The sequence below is a fragment of the Bombus affinis genome, unplaced genomic scaffold (genome assembly GCF_024516045.1).
Source record: "Bombus affinis isolate iyBomAffi1 unplaced genomic scaffold, iyBomAffi1.2 ctg00000166.1, whole genome shotgun sequence".
Lineage (NCBI taxonomy): Eukaryota > Metazoa > Arthropoda > Insecta > Hymenoptera > Apidae > Bombus > Bombus affinis.
The window spans coordinates 47,810-69,587 of NW_026108879.1; the positions used below are offsets into that span (position 1 = coordinate 47,810).

General features: G+C 36.5%; 1 long non-coding RNA gene across 1 annotated transcript; it reads right to left on the reverse strand.

Moving 5' to 3' along the window:
- Positions 1–15,133: 15,133 nt before the first annotated feature.
- LOC126927604 (uncharacterized) lies at positions 15,134–20,049 on the reverse strand. Its single transcript, XR_007715687.1, has 5 exons — positions 19,786–20,049; positions 19,103–19,657; positions 17,474–18,306; positions 17,170–17,399; positions 15,134–16,636 (listed from the first exon to the last, which is right to left on the reverse strand). It is a non-coding gene; the product is annotated as an uncharacterized LOC126927604 (long non-coding RNA).
- Between the last annotated feature and the right edge of the window lie 1,729 nt (positions 20,050–21,778).

Here is a 21,778-nt window from a genome sequence, read left to right on the forward strand (position 1 = left end):
CCGACAACCTTAGGCGGTTCCGATCGTTAATCCAAATCCGTCGTTTTTGCCGTGATCATAGTCAGATCAAAGGGATACGCGCGACACAAAAACTCGTAAAATCGCGTTTTGTTTGGCCTGCGCTAAACAAAGATTGCCAAACATGGACACGGCAATGCATCCCGTGTCAACAATGTAAAATAACGAGACACGTATCAACGCCGACCGGAACATTCGGGGAGCTCGCAGGACGATTCAAGCATATACATTTAGACATTATCGTCATGCAATACTCACAAGGCTGCCGATATTGTCTAACATGTATCGATCGTTTTTCACGTTGGCCCGAAGCGATTCCTATACCAGATATGGAAGCAACGACCGTTACCTCGGCTCTTCTTTCCACATGGATAGCGCGGTTTGGCGTCCCAGCAAAAATAACAACAGATCAAGGACGCCAATTCGAATCCAATCTTTTCAAAGAACTATGCCGGATGCTCGACATTAAGCATTTGCGTACCACAGCCTATCACCCCGCGTCCAACGGGATGGTAGAGCACTTCCACCGGCGGCTTAAAGCCGCAATCAAATGCCACAATTCGAGCAACTGGGTCGAAAGCCTTCCCATAGTTCTTCTAGGCATTAGAACCGCTATCAAGGAAGACCTGAGCGCAACGGCAGCCGAAATGATTTATGGTACGGGTATACGATTGCCAGCGCAATTTTTGTACCAGCAAAACAACCGGCCAATGCGGAATTCGCAAACCGTCTGCGAGAGCGAATGAGCAAGATTAGACCTCTGCCGATTTCACAACACGGCGAAAAGAAAACGTTCATGTTCCGCGATTTAGAAACGTCGCCGTACGTTTTCGTACGTCACGATGCAATCGGAGGCCCACTGCAACCACCGTACGATGGCCCCTATCAGGTTATACAGCGTGGGGAGAAAACCTTTACCATACGGGTGAAGGACAAAAGCGTGAAAGTCTCCGTAGACCATCTAAAACCCGCCTTCATCGTGTCGGAAGATATTGAGCACCTAGAAAGGAGTGCACAAACCCACGACGTGTTTGTACCTAGAAAAATCTTCCGACCGCAAAGCAGCGAGCAAGCGCAACAAAGCGATGGAGACGCAAGAGCCCATTACACCACGCGTTCGGGCAGGAGAGTTCGTTTTCCTGACCGCTTTCAAGCGGGTTGCATCGACAATTAAATATTTATCCCTTCCGTGTTAGTAAGCTGATGAATCTTTTGATTGTGGCTTGCAAGAATAATAGTAGATTAGTTTAATTCTACCCAGTTAATTATTCATACAGAAATATGTTGTTACAAAATTTATGCTATGAAATTTTGAACACATTTTATATTTTACGAGAGGAAACTCTCGACACGTCTTGTCCATCTGAACGTTTCTCAAACGTGCACGAAATCTTTTTCCATTTTATTCGACGTCAGAGATACTTTTTTTTAACGTCGGTCTTGAATGATACATTAGAGATAATATATACACATCCTGCCCTTTCTTACCAAAATATCGCCCAGAGCCAACGAAAACATGTAGATAGTGGATGTATTCTTTGCAGCCGAATCCGCACCCAATGCAATCATCATCATTCCGTTCCCAAATACACCCACTATCAGGATTATTAAGAATATTCCAGGTACTATGTAAGTTTCTGGGCGATGGATGTACGGAATGTAGCCACTCTCTTGGACCAAGCTCGTCACATTCGAATTCATAGCCATCTGTAAAAGAATAAATCCACGTCTTTTCCATTCTTGAATATTCAACCGCAGTCACTGCAATTTACTCCCTTTTACCGCGTTAAGGACAACTTGAAATTCTTCAACATTTTTCCAACAAATTTATTTAGTTTTCCGCGGAATAACAAAGCAAACTATGCGTTATGTATTTTATTTTCATTTTCAAACGTTGAACGCGCGTGCTAACTCTATTCGTTACGCGTATACATTTTTATAGAGAGACAAGATTTTATTTGTCAATGAAATTAAACATGAATTTCATCAATCAGATATTTCTATTTATTTTAATTCGATCGATTGCTCTTCGACAAATTGCGCCGGTTGTCCATCGTTATTTCCTCACGCTGCTTCCACGTCTAACTATCGAATGATTGGATAACAATTTTTCATCGAGCCGGAGAATCGGTAGGATTTCGACGATCAACTACTAGTTCAAAAATTGAAACGATACCAATAAACGTGCCTTTCTCCCTCGTAAAACTATACAGTCATTTGAATGTATTGTAAACGTTCTACTTTTCGTGTATTCCCATGGAGGTTAGCTAAATTGGTATGTGGACGAATGTGAATTTACGTGTGTGTTTATCACTGGAAATAAAACGAAAAGACTGCACATTCCCGTGGAAGGTAGATAGGCAAAGAAATTGTCCATTTCTTTTGATATTTCAAGAAAACTACCTCGACACCTGTGTGCGCGTTTTAAACAAATTATTTGCCCAATGGCACGTGATAATACCCTGTAATCGGAAGCTTTGTAGTTTGCAGCGATAAGGAGACTATACGAATATATTTAAATTGTATTTCGGCTATGTAGTTATTGGGAAAATTGGAATATTTATAGAAAACTTTTATGAATATTATGTGTTTCATATGAAATTATTATAGTTATATCGGTAAGGTTTGAAAGAAATCTGTAAATGTATATAGAAACTACAAGACATACACTTAAATCGTCGCGTGCCACTAATATTTCGTAGCGATCACAATATTTATTTAAATAATTCATCATGTTGTTAAGCCTAAATATTCAGTCAGACTATTTTTAACATTCATTATGTGTTTAAAATAAGTGTTTATAATATATACTAATTTTTGTATTAAGTATTTTAGTATTTTTCAAGCAATTTTTTATTATCATGTAATTTTTATGTCATGTATACATTTTTATATTATGTACGTATAATAATGTCCCATTAATAGTTCTAATTAAATTCCAAACTGTTTTATATAACACAGACAATATATGCATAAAAGTTGTCTACGATAAATATTCAAATATATGCAGCGTGGCGAACCACTGTAGGTAAAAGAAGCAAAGAGAAAAGATGTATCATTCGATACCAGATGGATTTCTTTTCACGTGAGGGAAAAAAGGTCCCTTTTACGAGATGAGTGCGATTTCCCTCAGTTATTGATTAAATTTTTGTCTCGACGTTTTAATATCATTCGCCAACAATGCCGCAAAAATCCAATGTGTATTCTTTAAAATAGAAAAACACAGGTAGAGCGACGAGGAAAACGAAGCTCGCACACCCAACAAGCGACATTTCATTGAAATATTGTAGTATCGTGGACAAAAGGCCTAAGATATCGGCCGAATCGTAAACAATGTCGCGAGAGCCGCGGCATCGTCGGGTACATCAATGTGTCGTCGGTCCTTTCAAGTGAACAGTTTCGTGGAAAAGGCCTGCGTGACCCTGGCCACGGGCGTTTTCGGGACACGTGCGCGATAGGGCGGGAAAAGACAAAGAGATGCTAAAGGGAGTGTTAGTTGAGCCGCCGGCGAGAACGAATGCAAAAGGCGTACAGTATGAGTTGAGAAGCGAGAGCGTGCGAGTGCAGATGCCGAAGACGAGAGTTGTAGAGCTGCTAGCGTTGTAGAGAGATCGAGTTGTTAGAGTTATAGAGTTGCGAGAGTGATTTGAGCGGAATAAGACTTTTGTGTTTTAGTTCAAGTTGAACATTTATCGTTCTCTGTCCAATTAATCTCTGTTATTTTCATTTATCTTAATAAATAGTATTAGGAGAATTTTACAAATCTAAATTATTCTAATCCTATCCTTTTTCCGATACTACAATATTAGTTTTTTTTTCCATGAAAAATATTTCTATAAATAACATTTATGCATCCCTATAAATTCCATTAGTATATAAAATATATGGCTTGTTTGTTCGTGGTCCGTGTTTTCCTCTATTTAAACACGACAAGAGAGTAATGAAAACGAAAATAACTTCATGTAAGACAATCTGACGGCACGTTCAAATACTTTGGCGTCTGCATATTTTCCACGATACTTTTTTCAAGCGAACGAACATCTTGTGTATTCACTTTTGCATCGTCTGTTTGTTATTTCCAGCAAGTTACAGACGAAGTTGCAATATCACGGTTCCATCGCTTCAGCATCCTGTTTTCGAATTAATGTAGTTGAGCCACCCGCGTCAGATGGATATATATCCGTGTACCACCTTATGTAAAATATTTTTCCAACGTCTGCTTTTTAAATTTCGATCATATATATGCTTTTGTAAAGCACAAATTTGTTTGAACTTTCGAGTTATTTCCTCGCTCGTTGAATAGTTAATCTACAGTAGTAATAGCGTTGTATGTTGAAACAAGTATACCTTAAATATATAATTAATGGTAAACACGGTTTTATAATACTAACAATATTGTAGTTCATTAATATAATGCAAAATTGCAACTGTAAATACTATATTGCAAAGAATAATTTTAGCTATTGAATATTAATACCTGTTTAAGGTAATTGTTAATTGCAATAGATACCTTCTAGCCTGTTCCAAGTTTTACCAATCTAATCACGATAATCGAGTCTCATTACTAGCGAAATTTCCAAATGTTCCAAAGGGTATAATACTCAACGATAAATTAGCACGAGGACATTTTGAACGTAATTTTTTCGTGGTTTACCACGCGGCGCGTTTCAGTAAAATTTGTTAATTGCTACAAGGAAATTCACGCTGCGTGCCAAAATTTTCAGACGTTTCCAATTTCGAGCTCTTTTGCAATCAGCTGAAAGCTGGATAGGCACAAAGGGGACGTAACTATGAAATTTTCTCTCAGCGTATACACGAGATACAAGAGTTCTTGGGGATCAAGCATGAAGATTAGGGGAAACTATAGTTAGCGCAAACGGGTAAACGTTGTACGCGATTGCAAAGATAAGACACGAACGTAAGCGAAAATGCTCATTAACGAAGTATAATATACGTTGAAGATTGCACGTTAGAATTGCAAATTGCGACGTTGTATCTTCCTGATCTGAAAACGCCAACATCTTAGAAAACCCTTTAAAGGAGAAGAAAACATTGGTGCTGGTGAAACGATTCAAGAATGCAATATACTGGAATTATATTCGTGTAATTGTCTTTTAACTCCGCTTTCCATCCTGTTTTCTTATTCCTTTTTATCTTCCCAGGTCTTTAAATAAGTCTCTTCTATATTTATCCTTCAAAATATTTTAGTTGGAAATGGACAGAAATAAGCCTTGCGCTATAGTGTCATTTTTCATTTTCCGATACGCCGTTCCTTTTGTCCCATGCAAAACCCACGCGTCCATATCTGGATGTTCGATAACGAATCGCGGCACAATAAAAACTAATCAGATCGATCGCTTTGCTATATGACCTTTCTACCATTTTAAATTGATATAAACTCAACGACAGCGAGAACTTCGAACGCTGCACGGTACGGCATTTAGATGAGAATTTAGGACAAAAATCAGAATTTGCTGGCCGCGTTCGCACGCTTGCGGGCTACGTTTGCACGTTTGCAGGCCACGTTCTCAGGTTCTACAGTGCGGCGTTTGAATGAGGATTCGGGACAAACATTTTAAAAATACATATAATATGCAGTTTTCCAGAAACTTAATATCAGGGAATTCGATGTGAATAAAAGTCTGTTTACCAAATATCCCTTAGTATTTTCCCTACTTCCTGGTTCAGTTCAAATATTATAATTATTTATTGTTTTTGTCTAGTCCCTTTTTCTAAATTAAAAAAAAAAGATTTTTTGTCAGATATTATAGACATCTAGTAAAGAACAGAGTTTTCATGTAAAAAATTCTGTTGAGACAAGTGTGGTAAAGAATCAGCCTGCGTGACGCTGTTGAGAACTGTTCGACTCGAAAATGCTCGTCGATGCTATTTCGAAACTTCATATTCTGACGAGAAATCAATACAAAAGTAATTAGAATAGAAGCTACTATAATAGAAGCTACAAATTGTTTAGAAAGTCAATTTTCCATGGAAAAAGGTTACTATTGTTGACATGTATAGCATCAGTCCTCAACTACCTAATGGTAAAATGAAATGGTTCAATATAAAAATTTACAGCTGGAAAGATAATTCCAGATTGACTATCATAATGTAAGGGTTTATAATGTAAAGTAGCAGCATTCAAAAGAACAAATAATTCTGAAGGCAAGCTGAATACGTAATTCCAATTTCTAAAAGTTTTTTCAGTTTCGTACCAATATAGACGACTGTTATCGAAAAAATTTTTCAGAAGTCGAACAATGAAAGTTGATAGAGTTGGTCAGTTTAATTTCCGCGTGAATTGAATGTGTAATAGATGTCCTGATACTAATCGAATACTAACGATATCGCTTTAACGATACTTGAAAAGGAGTTCTAGCTCTTCTAATGAAGTAAAACGCAGATACACACGAATTAATGAAATCTCGTTCTACATCGTTTGATTTCCAAAGGAATTTCTTATCTTCTTAGGAAACAGTGTTTTATACGTAGTAACGATACCATCGATGAACGTATGTGTAAATTTCACGAGCTGAGTCGCGTATCTTGCACGATCGTATTCTTCGAAACTTTATGGCTCCCCATAACGATTCTCCCGTCTGTGAAACTACGTATTGTCTTGCTTCGTTACCGGCGAAGTTAAACGTGGTGTCGAAGTGATATTTCACGGAGTTGATAAATAAGAAAAATGGAACGAAATCGACTGCGTTCGAAAGAAATTGCACCATCTGAGTTTAATTTATCCACGTCGCAGAAGCGCTGAAACCTCGTTATTTCACAAACATTTCCAACGATTTCATCACGCTTTCGTGATTTCGTGACTGGTAATATATTCCTTTCGATTCCCTATTTGTAGAATTTTACGAAGATCTCTGCAGCTTCAGCGCGATGTTCCATGTCCCATGAATCAGACTAGATTTACGCCTGAACTTCGTGAACGAGTTTGAAGCGAATACAACGTGTGACGAGTTTCGTGCCATGCGTTAAAAGAGTCCAACTTAGTTTTCAAACAGTCAGTGAAACGTAAAGCAACCCTGGCCATGGTATAAAAGGATATACAGGGTGTTAAAGCTGTGGACGATATTTATAGGATTTTATATATTACGCGTCAAACGTGAAGATAATGAAAAAACGCTTATATAGAAAAATATTATTCGAGGCTTATTTTTTAATATAGATAGTTGGTTACACGAATTATTTTCGAAATAAATATTTATCCAGGATAGTTATCCGAAAATCATTTTAAATTCACCGATAGCTGCATAGATCGATGAATCAGCTGATGAAACTTTCTCTTCATTCTATTCACATCTCGCGTTTCTCATTTTGAGTTAAATAGAAATTAAGTATATAACAATGGAAATTCTATCGTCGTTTATTTTCTCAGGAACAAGGGACGTAAAGTTCGAGTAAAATAAAGAGAAAAAGCCGTAATTCATAAATTTTTACCGCAAAATTGAATTGTTTATGAATTGAAAAATAAGCTGTAAATCTTTTTGTGTATGAATATTTTGACCCGTTGAATGATACACTATAAATATCGCCCACTTTTCCTCATCACTCCTGCTCGGGCAGCCGAGGAGGACGGACGTGTCTAGACGGTCGTCCTCCCCAGGTATAAGTGAACAGGGAAAAAGTGCTTCAAAGTAATAGTGCTGCAAAGTGATAGTGAGGAGGAAATAAAATAGCAATGCAGATACCAATTATAAACATAGCAACAAAAGGAGAAACATATTATATAAAAAAACAAACAAATTAACATGGAGACAGAAGAAACAAAAGAGCAGCGGGGACAGGAAGAGAGCAATCCAGATTATGAAAGATACTATCAGGACGAAAGCTGGAAGCTAGCGAAGGCTAGCAAAAAACGCAAAACAACTCCAGACATGAGTGCCGTAGGAAACCCAGCTACAGAAAAGCAGCGATGGCTGCAAGAATTACCACTAAGCAACTCCTTCAGCTCACTAACAGAAGAAACAGACGCTGACCCCATAAATAAAACCACAATCCAAACAAATCATATTACAAAACCACCACCAATTTTTGTTGAGGCCCAAATAATAGACCCGCTCATCGATCTACTAAATAATCTAGACGAGAAAAACAACTACACAATAAAGCAAACAAAACTGGAACAAGTAAAAATTCAAACAAACACCCCAGAAACATTTAGGAAAGTTATAAAAGCATTAAAAGAAAAAAATGCTATTTACCACACGTATCAGCTAAAAACTGAAAGGAGCTATAAAATTGTCATAAGAGGATTGCATCCTAAAACGAACATACATAAACTAAACGATGAGTTAGCAAAAATTGGTCATCAAACAAGAACAATAAACAATATAACAAGATTCGACACAAAGCAACCATTACCACTATTCTTAATAGAACTGGAACCCAGAAACAACAACAAGGAAATATATGATATCAAACAAATACTAAACACAATAGTAACAGTGGAACCGCGACACAAAAAAGATATACCTCAATGCATGCGGTGTCAACAATACGGACACACTAAAAATTATTGCAACAGAAGCCCAGCTTGCGTCAAGTGCGCAAAAAACCACTTAACTATACACTGCCCATATTCTGGAAAAATAGAAAAAGTTAAATGCTACAACTGTAACGGAAATCACCCAGCCAGCTATAAAGGATGTGAAGTAAGAAAACAATTACAACGTAAACTGTTCCCGCCCCTACGAAGCAGGACAATCACTAACACACAAGCCCAACAGGACAGCACAAAACCTGAAATAATACCAAATACAGAGCAAGCAACAAACACCAAACCTATCAGCACCAACACCATTGGTGGTCTAAGCTATGCTCAAGTAGCCAGCCAATCAACACATACACACAACCAATACCACAGCAATAGTAACAATGACACTGCAGAAATCAATGAACTGCTCAAACAATCCATAAAGAACACCGAAATGCTAACCAGAATGATAAGCGAACAAAACGCAGTACTCAGACAGAAAACCCAACAAATCACAGTCATGCTACAACTAATTACAAACGTGCTAAGCAAAAAATAAAAACGGACACTCTAAAAATAGCAGCCTGGAACTCAAACGGCCTACAACAACGGGCCCTCGAAATTAAAACATTCATATACAATAACAATATAGACATACTACTTGTCTCAGAAACACACTTCACTACAAAAAGCTACTTGAAAATACCATACTACACCATATATGATACAAACACCCCTCAGGAAAAGCTCACGGAGGGACAGCAGTGATAGTCAGAAACGATATCAAACATTATCTACACAGCCAAGTTAACAAAGAATATTTACAAGCAACCACTGTTACAGTTCAAACTAGCAGCAACTACTTCCAGTTGTCAGCAGTATATGTGCCTCCGCGACACAAAATAACAACACAAATGTGGGAAGAATACTTCCAGGACCTAGGGGACAAGTACATCGGAGCGGGAGACTACAACTCAAAGCACACGCTCTGGGGGTCAAGAAACATTACACCTCGAGGCAGAACACTGGAAAAATACATTAGAAATAATAACCTCAATATATTATCCACAGGAACACCGACACATTGGCCGACTGACCTGAACAAAAAACCAGATCTTCTGGACTTTGCAGTTACAAGGGGACTAAACACAAATAAACTAAAAATAACACCCAACCTCGAGCTCAGCTCCGATCATACACCCATAATAATTGAATACAGAAACAAACCAATACACTATAGCAAACCAGAAACACTATGCAATAAAACCACCAAATGGCAAACTTTCAAAGAAATAATAGAAAGCAAAATAAACTGCAATATCCCGTTGAAAACTCCTGAACACATAGAACAGGCAGTAGCAACATTGACAGCAACTATTCAAGAAGCAGCAAGGACAACAACTACACCCGAAACAACCAGCAGACAAACAATAACAATCCCGCAAGAAATACTCGACAAAATCAAAGAAAAAAGAAAAGCAAAAGCAAAATGGCAAAAATACAGAACCCGAGAAAACAAAAAACACTTAAACAAACTTGCAAAGGAAATAAAAAACAAAATAAAGGAGCACAACGATAACGAATTCGCAAAGTTCATAGGGACACTCTCCACACACGAGAACACCAACTATTCACTATGGAAAGCCACGAAAAAAATAAGGAACCCAATAATACCCGTCCCGGCAATCAGAAAAGCAGATAACACATGGGCAAGGAGCAACGAAGAACAAGCTGAAGAATTCTCCAACCACCTCTGCAACACATTCACACCACACATTATCAACAACAGCAACCTCAAAAGTCATACGGAGGAGGATCCACAAACCACTATTACCACAACCGACAAGGAATACACCATACCTAAAACATCAGCACAAGAAATTAAAAACATAACTGATAAAACAAAAAACAACAAAGCACCAGGAATCGACCTAATCAATGGCAAAATCTTGAAAAACCTTCCGCCAAAAACAATAAAACTAATGACAATAATATTCAATGCAATTCTAAGAATTCAACACTTCCCCAAACCATGCAAATTAGCACAGATCAAAATGTTACACAAACCAGGCAAAGACCCACACCAAACTGCATCTTACAGACCAATATCACTGCTTCCAGTATTTTCCAAAATACTGGAAAAAATAACATATTGCCGGATAGAAACAATAATAGAGACAAAAAAACTAATACCGGATCACCAATTTGGTTTCAGAAACAAACACTCCACGATAGAGCAAATGCACAGGCTTATAAACGAAATAATAGTAGCACTAGAAAACAAGGAATACTGCACAGCCCTCTTTATAGACATAGAGAAAGCATTCGATAAAATTAACCATGAAAGTCTACTACAAACAATTAGGAAACAATTCCCGGAGCAAATACACCAATTAATAAAATCCTACCTAAGCAGCAGAACCTTCGTAATAAAAATCAAGGACACATATTCTCAAGTTAAAGACATCAAGGCCGGGGTACCACAAGGAAGCGTTCTAGGCCCAATACTATACACAATATACACGGCGAACATACCAACAACTACGAACAGTACAGTATTGACATTCGCGGACGACACAGCTATACTAGTCAGGCATACTAACCCAGAAACGGCAGTCAAAATACTACATGAACATATCATAAAAGTAGAAAATTTGTTACGTCGCGTAAAGAGGTCCGCGCGACGTCTTCTATTGTCTGACCGTAACGGCCCAAGCGCCGTTAGAGAAACCCTCAATAAACCTAAGGCCCACTATAAACCAAGTCTCATTAGCTTGCAGGAATCTTGAATCCTGTGGGTTTATCTGTGGTACTTAAACAAGTCATTAGGTTTATTGAGAGTGTTTAAAGATTACGGAGAAAGCTGGTATTTATAACGGGAAAAACTGGTAATTTTATGATAGGGAAAACCAGGCATTTATAGAATAGAAATGTCTGGATTTTTCCATGAGTCATGCCGATTGGATGTTTACATCTCCCGTCTTCAAGCGTTAACGTCTTAACCAATGGGTAGCGCAGATCCTTGTTCTCACCTTCCTAACTAAAAATGTAAGCAACGAATCCGCGTTCTTCGCTTAAAGGACACACCCATACCGAGCTTTCTTCCGTAATCACATCAGAACGAACATCAGAGTATTTCTTCGGCTCTCACGGTGCCTATATCTCTCAGAGTTTCCTACCACTCTCAAAGTGTCTACACGGTCTAAAACTCCTATCGTTATCTCATCTAAGAATAATCCTTCTCTTCATTATCTGTATCTTAACCAACGGTGTTACTACTTTGTGTGATTGTGTAAAGTGTTGGAAATATATATACTTTAATTCTATGAACCACAGTGTTATACTAACTGAATCACCCCTATTATCCTAATCGAAATCAGGGGATCGAACTATTCGTGGTGTCGATTATCCTAATCGTAACGGGAATTTACGACTCCCGTTGACGCGTATTCTAACGACCGCGTCTCACCGCGATAGCTCGAAAATAGAAAATTGGCTACAAGAAAAACAAATAAAAGCAAACCCCAATAAATGCAACCATATTACATTCACGCTACGAAAAAAGATACCACCAAACATCCTATTGAACGGCACGCATATAACGCAAACAAAGCATGTCAAATACCTAGGACTCCACTTAGATCAACAACTCACCTGGAAACTACACATCAAATCAATAGTAGAAAAAATACAGAAAACAAGGAGACAAATGCATTTGCTAACAAGCCGAAAATCTAAACTAAGCACAGAAAATAAATTAAAAATATATAAAACGATCATAAAACCAATCTGGACGTACGGAATACCATTATGGAGGACGGCAGCAATGAGCCATATAAACAAAATAGAGGTAATACAGGCTAAAATCCTCAGAACAATAGTAAACGGACCTTGGTACGTCAGAAACGAAGATATACGAAGGGACCTGGGAATGCCAACGGTCAAGGAAGAAATTAGCAGATATTTCGAGAAATATAAATCAAGAATAGCAACACACCCAAACCGGCTAGCTGCGGAAACATACAAAATCATAAATATGGACAGAAGACTAAAAAGGAAGCACCCAGCAGACCTTATAAAGGACATAACCTAACAAACACGAGGATGGTACCCCGCTGGGGGTAGCCACCAACATGCTAATTTAACCGTTAAAAAATTCCACCAAATGTCCAAATTGGACAAATTGTGAATTTCAATAAATAAATAAAAAAAAAAAAAAATTTACGAAGTCTTTGGCGAATCGAGTTACCGATAAACAGGACACATCGAGTTAAGTCCGTTCGACTCTATTTTACAAGATAACCAAACACGAAATCGTTCGTAAAATTCTAATATCATTAGAAATAATTGCAGGCACATTTGCAGCTTACAGAGGAGTTACTTTAATAATTTTTAACGGAAAATCGGTCCGAAATAAAAACTACGAGATAATTCTCGACAATAGATTTTTAGATAGACTTTTAGATTTGACGATAATTAATATATAAAATAAAAAGTAGTGCGGAATATAGAAAATAATTTGATAATCGAAGGATACAAAAGGATCTGACAATTAAATATTTCGTTTATGACGAATCATCGAACTTGTGAAAATTTTAAAGATACAAAAATGCAGACAAATATTGAAAAATATGTGGTATAACCAAAGTAGAGTATTCTTTCCAATATTTATGATAATTTTGAGATTAAGATGATTTATGGTGTTCTGAAGATGAAACAAATCTCCGTTTACATTTAATTGTTGTATACGTATCTTTAAGAAATATGTGTTTGTGGATCAACTTGACCGAGAAATCTGCCAATTATAAGTTCAAAAGTAGTGTGATTTTTCATGAACCATACGAAAAAGATTTTGTCGTGCGGGGTAAAAAAATAGAGCGCAACATATATGTACGCAAATACGTGCAGCAGAAGAAGTGGCGAATAATTCATAGGCAAACATTTTTTGCTCGGCCAGAGTGTTCTAACACGCGAATATATAGCCAGACTTGCAAGTAGTTTTCTAATTTTAAACATTAATGCCTTGGGTCCGACAATGTGTGATCACGATGCTGTTAACGTCGTTTTAAATTAACAACGTGGTCATTTGCAACGTGCATCCATTTTCACGAGTAATTCCTATTGAATTATCGTCGAACCACTGTCTTTTCTTTGCATCGCGCTTTCGAGACAATATTCTTCTGTAAATTATCCATTAACGAGTTTCCTCAATATAGTATGTGTGTTGCGCGAAACATGTTAAAACTTGATTAACCCTATATCAAAAGAAAGACTGGCGATTATATTGGGAAAATTTGACAGAAATCTGAAAATGTTTACGAGCAAGGGATTACGAGCTTCATAAAAGGCACCGACGTATTTGAACAGTCGTTTTTCGTTATATTAGACATCATCCTTTGTTTCTTCAAACAGAAAATTCATATGCATGAAACTACCCCTCAAAACGATTGCGAGTAGATTTCATATTCATTTAAAATTTTGCAAATATTACAGTCTCATTACAATGCTAATAAAGTTTCGAAATGTTTTATACGACACACGTACAAGTGGTTTGATAATTCTCCGAACACTTTCATGAACCATCGTATTTTACCCGATACTACGTATAGTGTGCAAAGAAATACAGCGAATAATATTGCAATGTACGCGAATAATTTGATAGAAATTATATTCTGACTAGGTCCGATATTTCATGGCATTTAAAATACGGTCGAAAAAATTCGTGTAAATGTGAACCGTCGAGTTGATGGTCATATAAATTGTATTTCACGAATTGTAGTTCGTGCACGAAGAGCGAAATTAAACTCAGCTGCTTATACGTGACAAAATTAATACGGATGGAAGGGAATTTTGATTAAAACTAAGGAAAAAATTCGACTGGAATAAGCTCGAATAAAGCCTTTGATTTATCAACCTATGATCATCGAAGCGAAGAAGCGTTTGCAACAAAAATGGAAAAACGAATATGTATAGAGAAACTAGCGCATGTATGGAAAGTAGAGCGAGGGAAGAAGTTTCTAGTTATTTTGTTCGATAAGAGTTTCGGCGAATCGGCGTGGCTTGCCGCTTGCGGCAAATTTCCAGTTTATTAGATGAACATGCAGAAATCTGCATGATAAGAAAACTCTGTTAATTTTAATTCGCCTGGCGTAAGAAAACTACGGGAATAAAAAAACATTTTCTACTTCTTCGCAACTAATTTTTCAATTTATCTGAATCGGCAGCCACTCGCTTATTTATGAAAGGAATAATTCCATAACGCGAATTTTAATCACTTTGAATTGTTCTAAAATTAAATTCGTAACAAAGTTCTCTATTTATATTTAAGTTTATCGAGAGAGCTAGTTGTTCCATCTAAAGAACTGTGTTAATATTAAATACCAAAGTAGTTTCCAGAGGTAGGAGAAAATCAAAGGTAAAGGGAAATCAAGCAGGAAGATTATATCAAGCGTACAGTGGTTGCTTCTCGTGTCAACTAAGTTTGACATAGTACCTCAAGTTTTTTGGAAATGGTGTTGCTAACACTTACCGTTTCTCATTTGCATCAAACTAGGTAAAGGTGGGCCTTGGTAAACTGCTGAATAAATTTATTTTAGATTAGCAAAATAAAAAGTGGCGAGTCATTACTGTCTCTCTCTTTCTCTCTCTCTCTCTCTCTCTCTCTTTTATTTTGAGTTTAGAAATGTTTAATAAATACTTACAGTCGATGGATTTGTTTGCTTTGAATCTCTTACGTAGATTGCCAAAAGAACAGTTAAATTTGATGGGAAACTAATAATACCACATCAAACACGACTATTTATTCACATGGCACACGTCATACTAATTATTCGAGAAATTCTATTATAATAATTGTCTCCTCTAAATTGTTTTTTACGATGTTACTTGAACAACGTGCACGTGTTACTTCGACAATCTGGACTTTTACGACATTTCCAAATTTTTCAATGCCAGTTGTGGTTAACAGCTGGACGTTTTATTGCTAAGATTTTCCGCTGAGATTGCGTCGTGCAAGGTCCTTTAATACGCACAAGAAATACGAAAAGCGGCAGTAAATCGAGACTCACGGGAATCCATAAAAAGGATTCACAGAAACCTTACGATACCCTTGACGTTTCCAAATTTCGTAAGTTTACCGCGATCTTCGCGATTAAAAACGTATGTAGCTCCTTCTATTTATTGTACGAAGGGTAAGCTTGCTCCTCCTTTCTGTGTAGAAGAAACTGGAAAAAAAGAGAGTATCAGTCCCTCTTTGGACTTTGTCCCTTTAAATAAGATGCAAATAAACCCGAAATAAATTATTCCAGAGCTCTCTTATACAGTTGGATCTTATTATTAAAATTTTGTAAGTCACGCGAGACACAAATTGTTGCTGTTAAATTCTCATGACGAATAGTAAAGAGCTTGTTAAGAAAAAAAAGGGCGGAGCCTCTTGTAGCTCTGGAATATTTAATTCTGTTCTTTTGTTTATCTTTAACAAATGTACGTGATTTATCCAGGATTTTAAAATGATTGGTAAATACTTTCTTACTATTCCTGGTATTCGGCTTCGAGCTGTTCGTTGGACGTTGAGTGAAATCACTCGAAGTCACGAAAGTCACTCGATTATCGAGTACCCTCAGCATCTAGCGAAAAGAGTAGAACGGTGAATACGCTGTAGACCTTGTCAAATAAACAGGGGCTTACGAAAGTATTGTATCTGAATACGTCTCATAAAAAAAATTTTATAAACATGTTGCGTGTATTATAAATTATTTTATCTGTTAAATTGCACATTTTCCTTAGCAGATTTAATTTTATAAAGTTACATACCGCTTGTCTCGCACCATTTTAATTTTCTTACCCTTATATCCACGTTCCAATTGATTATTCGATGCAGAGATAAACCTAGCGTCACGATTAATTAAAAGAATCATATTAAATCCATTCAGCCATTGTATCATGTCCATATTATCATAATCATCGTACTATATTTCTACTATATTTCTGTGATATCTGTTGAAATATTATCTTCCACTTTATCCTATATATTATCTTCATTTAATATCTACCCAAGTATAAATATACGCTGATTCATTAATATTACAGCAAAGCACGGCTTCCTTGATGACGATCAAATATCAGCACACGTTCCTTGAAACATAATAACTTTATTAAAATCCAGCCAAGCGACTTCATCTTTTTGGGGAAGTTAGAAAGATTAGATTACTGGATGACGTGTAAAGATAATTTGAAGAAATAGCAATACGGTTGGAATTTCGAAATAGGAAGTAAAGGTCACTTTTTACGTCTTTTTTATCTGGGCCTGTAGTAAAATTTAAACAACACATATTATATCAGTTAGACTAGACTACGGATTTTTATATAAATTCATATTTTCGAGAATGCAATTAAGAGAGAAGAACCTCGGTAGAAAATTGTTTTACCTAACAAGTATTAGAGAAATCATAGTACTTTGAATATTTTAACTATTTTTTATATTATTATATATATAACGTTCAATAATTGGATAGTTCCGGGATCGATTCTGAAGTCTGAAAATCGAGTTTTTTTTATTATGAAATAATTAAAAATACAAAAATAAACAACAATTAATATGCGTCTATAACAATAAATAACGATAATTATCAACACGGGAAATAACAAGTCTTTGGTAGAATGTTTACCTGAAAATCGAGAATCGATTTTCAACGTCCTCAGCTACCGATATTTCTTCTTCAATCTTTAAATCTTAAATCTTCAGTCTTTAAAATCTTAAATAACTATTCTGTAACCTTGCCTGTCTCTAATGTAACTCTCTGTCCGTCCGTTTGGGAAAAACGTGCTTCTTCAAATGGTCGTCCGTAAAACAAAGGAAGATCGTTCTATCCGTGAAACACAGCCTGTCGTGCTACCCCTAAAACAGAAAGAATCTCTATCCTACATGAACTCTAGGGAGTTTACATCTCCCCTCCTCGTGTTGATAATTACATCGTTAATTATCTTCTCTATAAGGGATCAGCTTACTTGAGTGGAAGAAATTCCCATCAGATCTCCGATTACCGTTATCCACTTCATATATGAAGTTTGAAATCCTTCTTAGAATTTTGAGAGGTCCTTTCCTAATTTCTTCCAGCTTATTTCTATTCATTTTGTTTCCGTTGTGGGTGAAGACTATATCACCAATTTTAAATTCGTGTTCTCTTCTTTTTTTATCGTATTTTTGTTTGTTGAGTTCGAAATTTCTTGTTGAGTTTTTGAATGCTTCTCCTCTGTCTCTTTTTAGGTTTATCTTATTCTCCATTATTCCCTTAGGGACGATTTCAATCATTTTTCCATACAGTAAATGATTTGGGGCAAATCCCGTTATACTGTGTCTGGTGTTATTGTACTCTTCTGCGCTTTCTTCTGCGATTTTTGTCCAGTTTCTCTTTTTTTTCGAATTGATCTTACATCTGATCCTGTTTACTAATGTCTGATTTACCCTCTCGTTTAGTCCATTGGAGGATGGACAGTCTGTCGAGGTGAAATTTAATTTAATGTTCTTCTTTCTCGCATACTCGAATTTCTTTGGATGTCATTACTGGGTATCGATCTGCACGGATAATTTTTATGGAATCAGTTTCTCCAATCTTCATATTGTCCCAAAATTCCCATTAGGTTATTTGTTGACTGTATACTTTCTCTTTCGATTTTATCTTGGATTTCGATAGGTAATCCAATGACAATCAGGTGCACCCTCACATCTTCAGGCATTCTTCTTTTTACTTCTTTTACTTCCAATATTAGTCGTTCTTTCTCTATTGTATATTCTATGAACGAACCTGAAAGGTATATAAAATTGTAAGCATATCGTATTACCGACCAACCTTTACTCTTAACCTTTGAGTGCTGAATACTCGCGGCCTATGCCGTCCGTACTTACAGCGCGTATCTAGCGCTGACGATCGCTATGGACGAAATAATTTTTCGGTAGATTGAACTCTGTTGATTGACTATTCAAAGCACAAATCGTTATAAGTTATAGCAATTCTTTTGCGCGATATTAAATGACTGAAGAAATTTTTTAATTATTTTTAATTATTTATTATAAACATTGAAATTTACAATTAACTAGAATTTGGGTAATAAACTAGAAAACTAAATTTAGTAAATAGAACACAAGTTAATAATTTAATTGTATGTGAAAATCTCAGTGCTTGAGAAAACTAACAAAACCATATGTAGAGTTTTCTTACAAGTGGTGATCACTTCAACAATAAGGAGACACTATTGGCATTTGTTTAATGCCGTAAGGAATGCATTTATATTTATTTCACACAAATGTAGTAGTATTACTTCTACGTAGGTGTTTGGAACAATTGAGAAACCCATACATGTGTCGTTAGTCCATGCCAGTCACTTACAGAAAACGAGTATATATATCCTTAGTCCTTACTGATAGCTTTCACCAGACACCTATATGGGCCCACAGCACTCAAAGGATTAAAAGTTTTGAGAAATGCTTCCTCCAATCTTCCCAGTTGTGTCCTTCAGCTTTCAGCAGATTCCTTTGGTACTGCTTTCTTTCTGCTGTTTTTCCTAGATACTTTCTTAAACCTTTGACTTTTTCCTCATTACCTTTTATTTTGTATCTTTTGCATTCCTCTTCATGCTCCGATATCCAGTCTGTGGCTTTTCGAGTTCCTTCAAATTGTTCTATATTGAAGTTTATTTCCTCTATTTCCCTCTTATCTCATTTTCGGAGAGTCTCTAGAAGTTTTACCATGTCAATTTCCGTCTTTGTTTTTCTTGTGCGAGTTATTTCTGCTTCCTCTAAGACAATGTCTCGGAATGCGAAGCTTGAATCCGTATTGATATACAATGTTGCTGTCTCGTCATCTATTGTGAGTTTAATATTTCTACATTGGCCTACCTTGGTTAGACTGTTTGCGACCTTCTTCACTATTGGTAAACTGAATAATTGTTGATGGTACTTTTCTTCTTGATATTCCGGGGGGAAAATACAGCATATTTCGTCTTCTGGTCTTCTGATAGATTCTACATCTTCTCTATCTTCTACTGTTTTGCGTTCTCGTTCATGACGACGCGTAGGTTAACTTTCAGCAACATGGCGTAGGGAAAGTCGATTTATAAGGTTCAATAATTGGATAATTCAGGGATCGATTCTGAAGTCTGAAAATCGAGATTTTTTATTATGAAGTAATTAAAAATACAAAAATAAACAATTAATATGCGTCTATAACAATAAATAACGATAATTATCTACACGGGAAATAACAAGTCTTTGATACAATGTTTACCTGAAAATCGAGAATCGATTTTCAACGTCCTTAGCTACCAATATTTCTCCTTCAGTCTTTAAAATCTTAAATAACTATTCTGTAACCTTATCTGTCTCTAATGTAACTCTCTGTCCGTTCGTTTGGGAAGAACGTGTTTCTTCAAATGGCCGTCCGTAAAACAAAGGAAGATCGTTCTGTCCATGAAACACAGCCTGTCGTGCTACCCGTAAAACGAAAAGAATCCCTATCCTACATGAACTCTAGGGAGTTTACATATATATGTATGTATATTTTGCGCAATTTTGCATTTTTAAATTTCCTCTAAATGCGCGAAAGTTCATAGTTCATGTACGTAGGAGGATAACGTTGTTCAGTTACAGATATGTTGAACATTTTATCGAAATTGGTTGATCAATGGAATCAAGTAACAGACATCGAAAGATCTTTGCTATTTTCTTCTTCTTTCGACTAATTGCAATTTCTTCGAAATCTTTTTACACTTGGTCTATTAAATTAATCCTTCCAAATTGTCAAAAAAGAAGAAAAATAATCATGTCATGTTACAGTGCTAATGAAATGAAATTTCAAAATGTTTCATGTAGCGCGTACAATATGGACATACAAGTTTCCTATTGAAAATGTCAAAATACTTATGAAAACTTTATATCACGTACGCTGTCCCGCTTATCGTGGCCAATTTAATTAATACGAAGCAAAGGATCGTAAGATCATCTTGAATCAGAAGACACACGGAAATTGGCAAGCGTAGACGGAAATTCGGGACGATAAGTCGAGACGAGAGCAAGGAAATTGAAGTAGAGCTGAGGCAGATACCAGTTGTGTGGAATAGAAAGGATTCCAAAATGGTAGATAATGATACGAGGAAAGCCGGGTTACTCAATTATCCCGATTAATCGACTGTAATGTCTTCGAGGATGTCGCTAATTAATTATCAAAGTCCACGAAAGCTTAACTCGACGAGGATAAACAAATGTTTCATATGGTCGACCAGAGATAATTAATTTTCCTTAATCGCGTTCGTCGAGCCAGCAGAAATTGGTTGGTTGAGTCTAGCGGAAGACAACTTGGATCTCTTCGTCGCGCCGCAGGAAAATCTGTGATCTTCTCTCCACGTTTTTCTTTTTGTCCCTTTTATGTTCGATGGCGGATCAATATTTCCCAAGTGGCGGATTACAGGCCAGGCGTACCAGGAACTGCTAGACGAAGGTACGAGCTGCTTGGAAGCTGCATTAGCTTGGTAGCTTGTGGAATAATCCGCTTGAAAAGGACCTATTCCGCGTGGAAACTCCGGACGCACAAAACGCTGAGGAAACGGCAACCCCCTTATGAATTATTCCATCCCTTTTCTTGTATTTGAGAATTAAAGCACCAGTTCGTAGCCTGGTAGCTCTTGACCATAAGTTGAGTTCTATCGAATGTTCCATATTCTTCGACCGACTACAATTTCGGACAGAAATAAACGAACAGATAGTGGAAATAGGTATCGCTGAAACATCGTTGAATTAGGCCGCAATGGTTAGCTGGAGTTTTTGAAATTGTTGAGATTTTAGTGCCGAAGCACTTTTTGATCGACGCTTATTTTACATAATTTCATCAGTTTTGTCTATTTTTTGTTTTGTGGGATTAATCGATCTAATAAATAAGCGACTAGAAAATACGGCTTGTTTACACAAAAGAGTAGACGTGTAATTACAATAATTAGGTAAATAATCTATTGCACTGCAAGGATATATAATAAATAAAATTTAACACATTGTTGACCGGAAATTTTACTGAGAATTTATCTCATGTCATCGGTTATTGTTTCGTAATTGGATGTGAAAGTAAAACAATATAAATAAACTTTAATAAATTTTATATATTTTTATTTCAACTTTTAATATTTCTTTTTCGTATGATAAAAAGTGTAACAATCATCTGCGTGTAATGGTGCACAATTTGGCCATGAAAACACGAGTTAACTCGTGACCGGTCAAAGATGTGTTAAGTA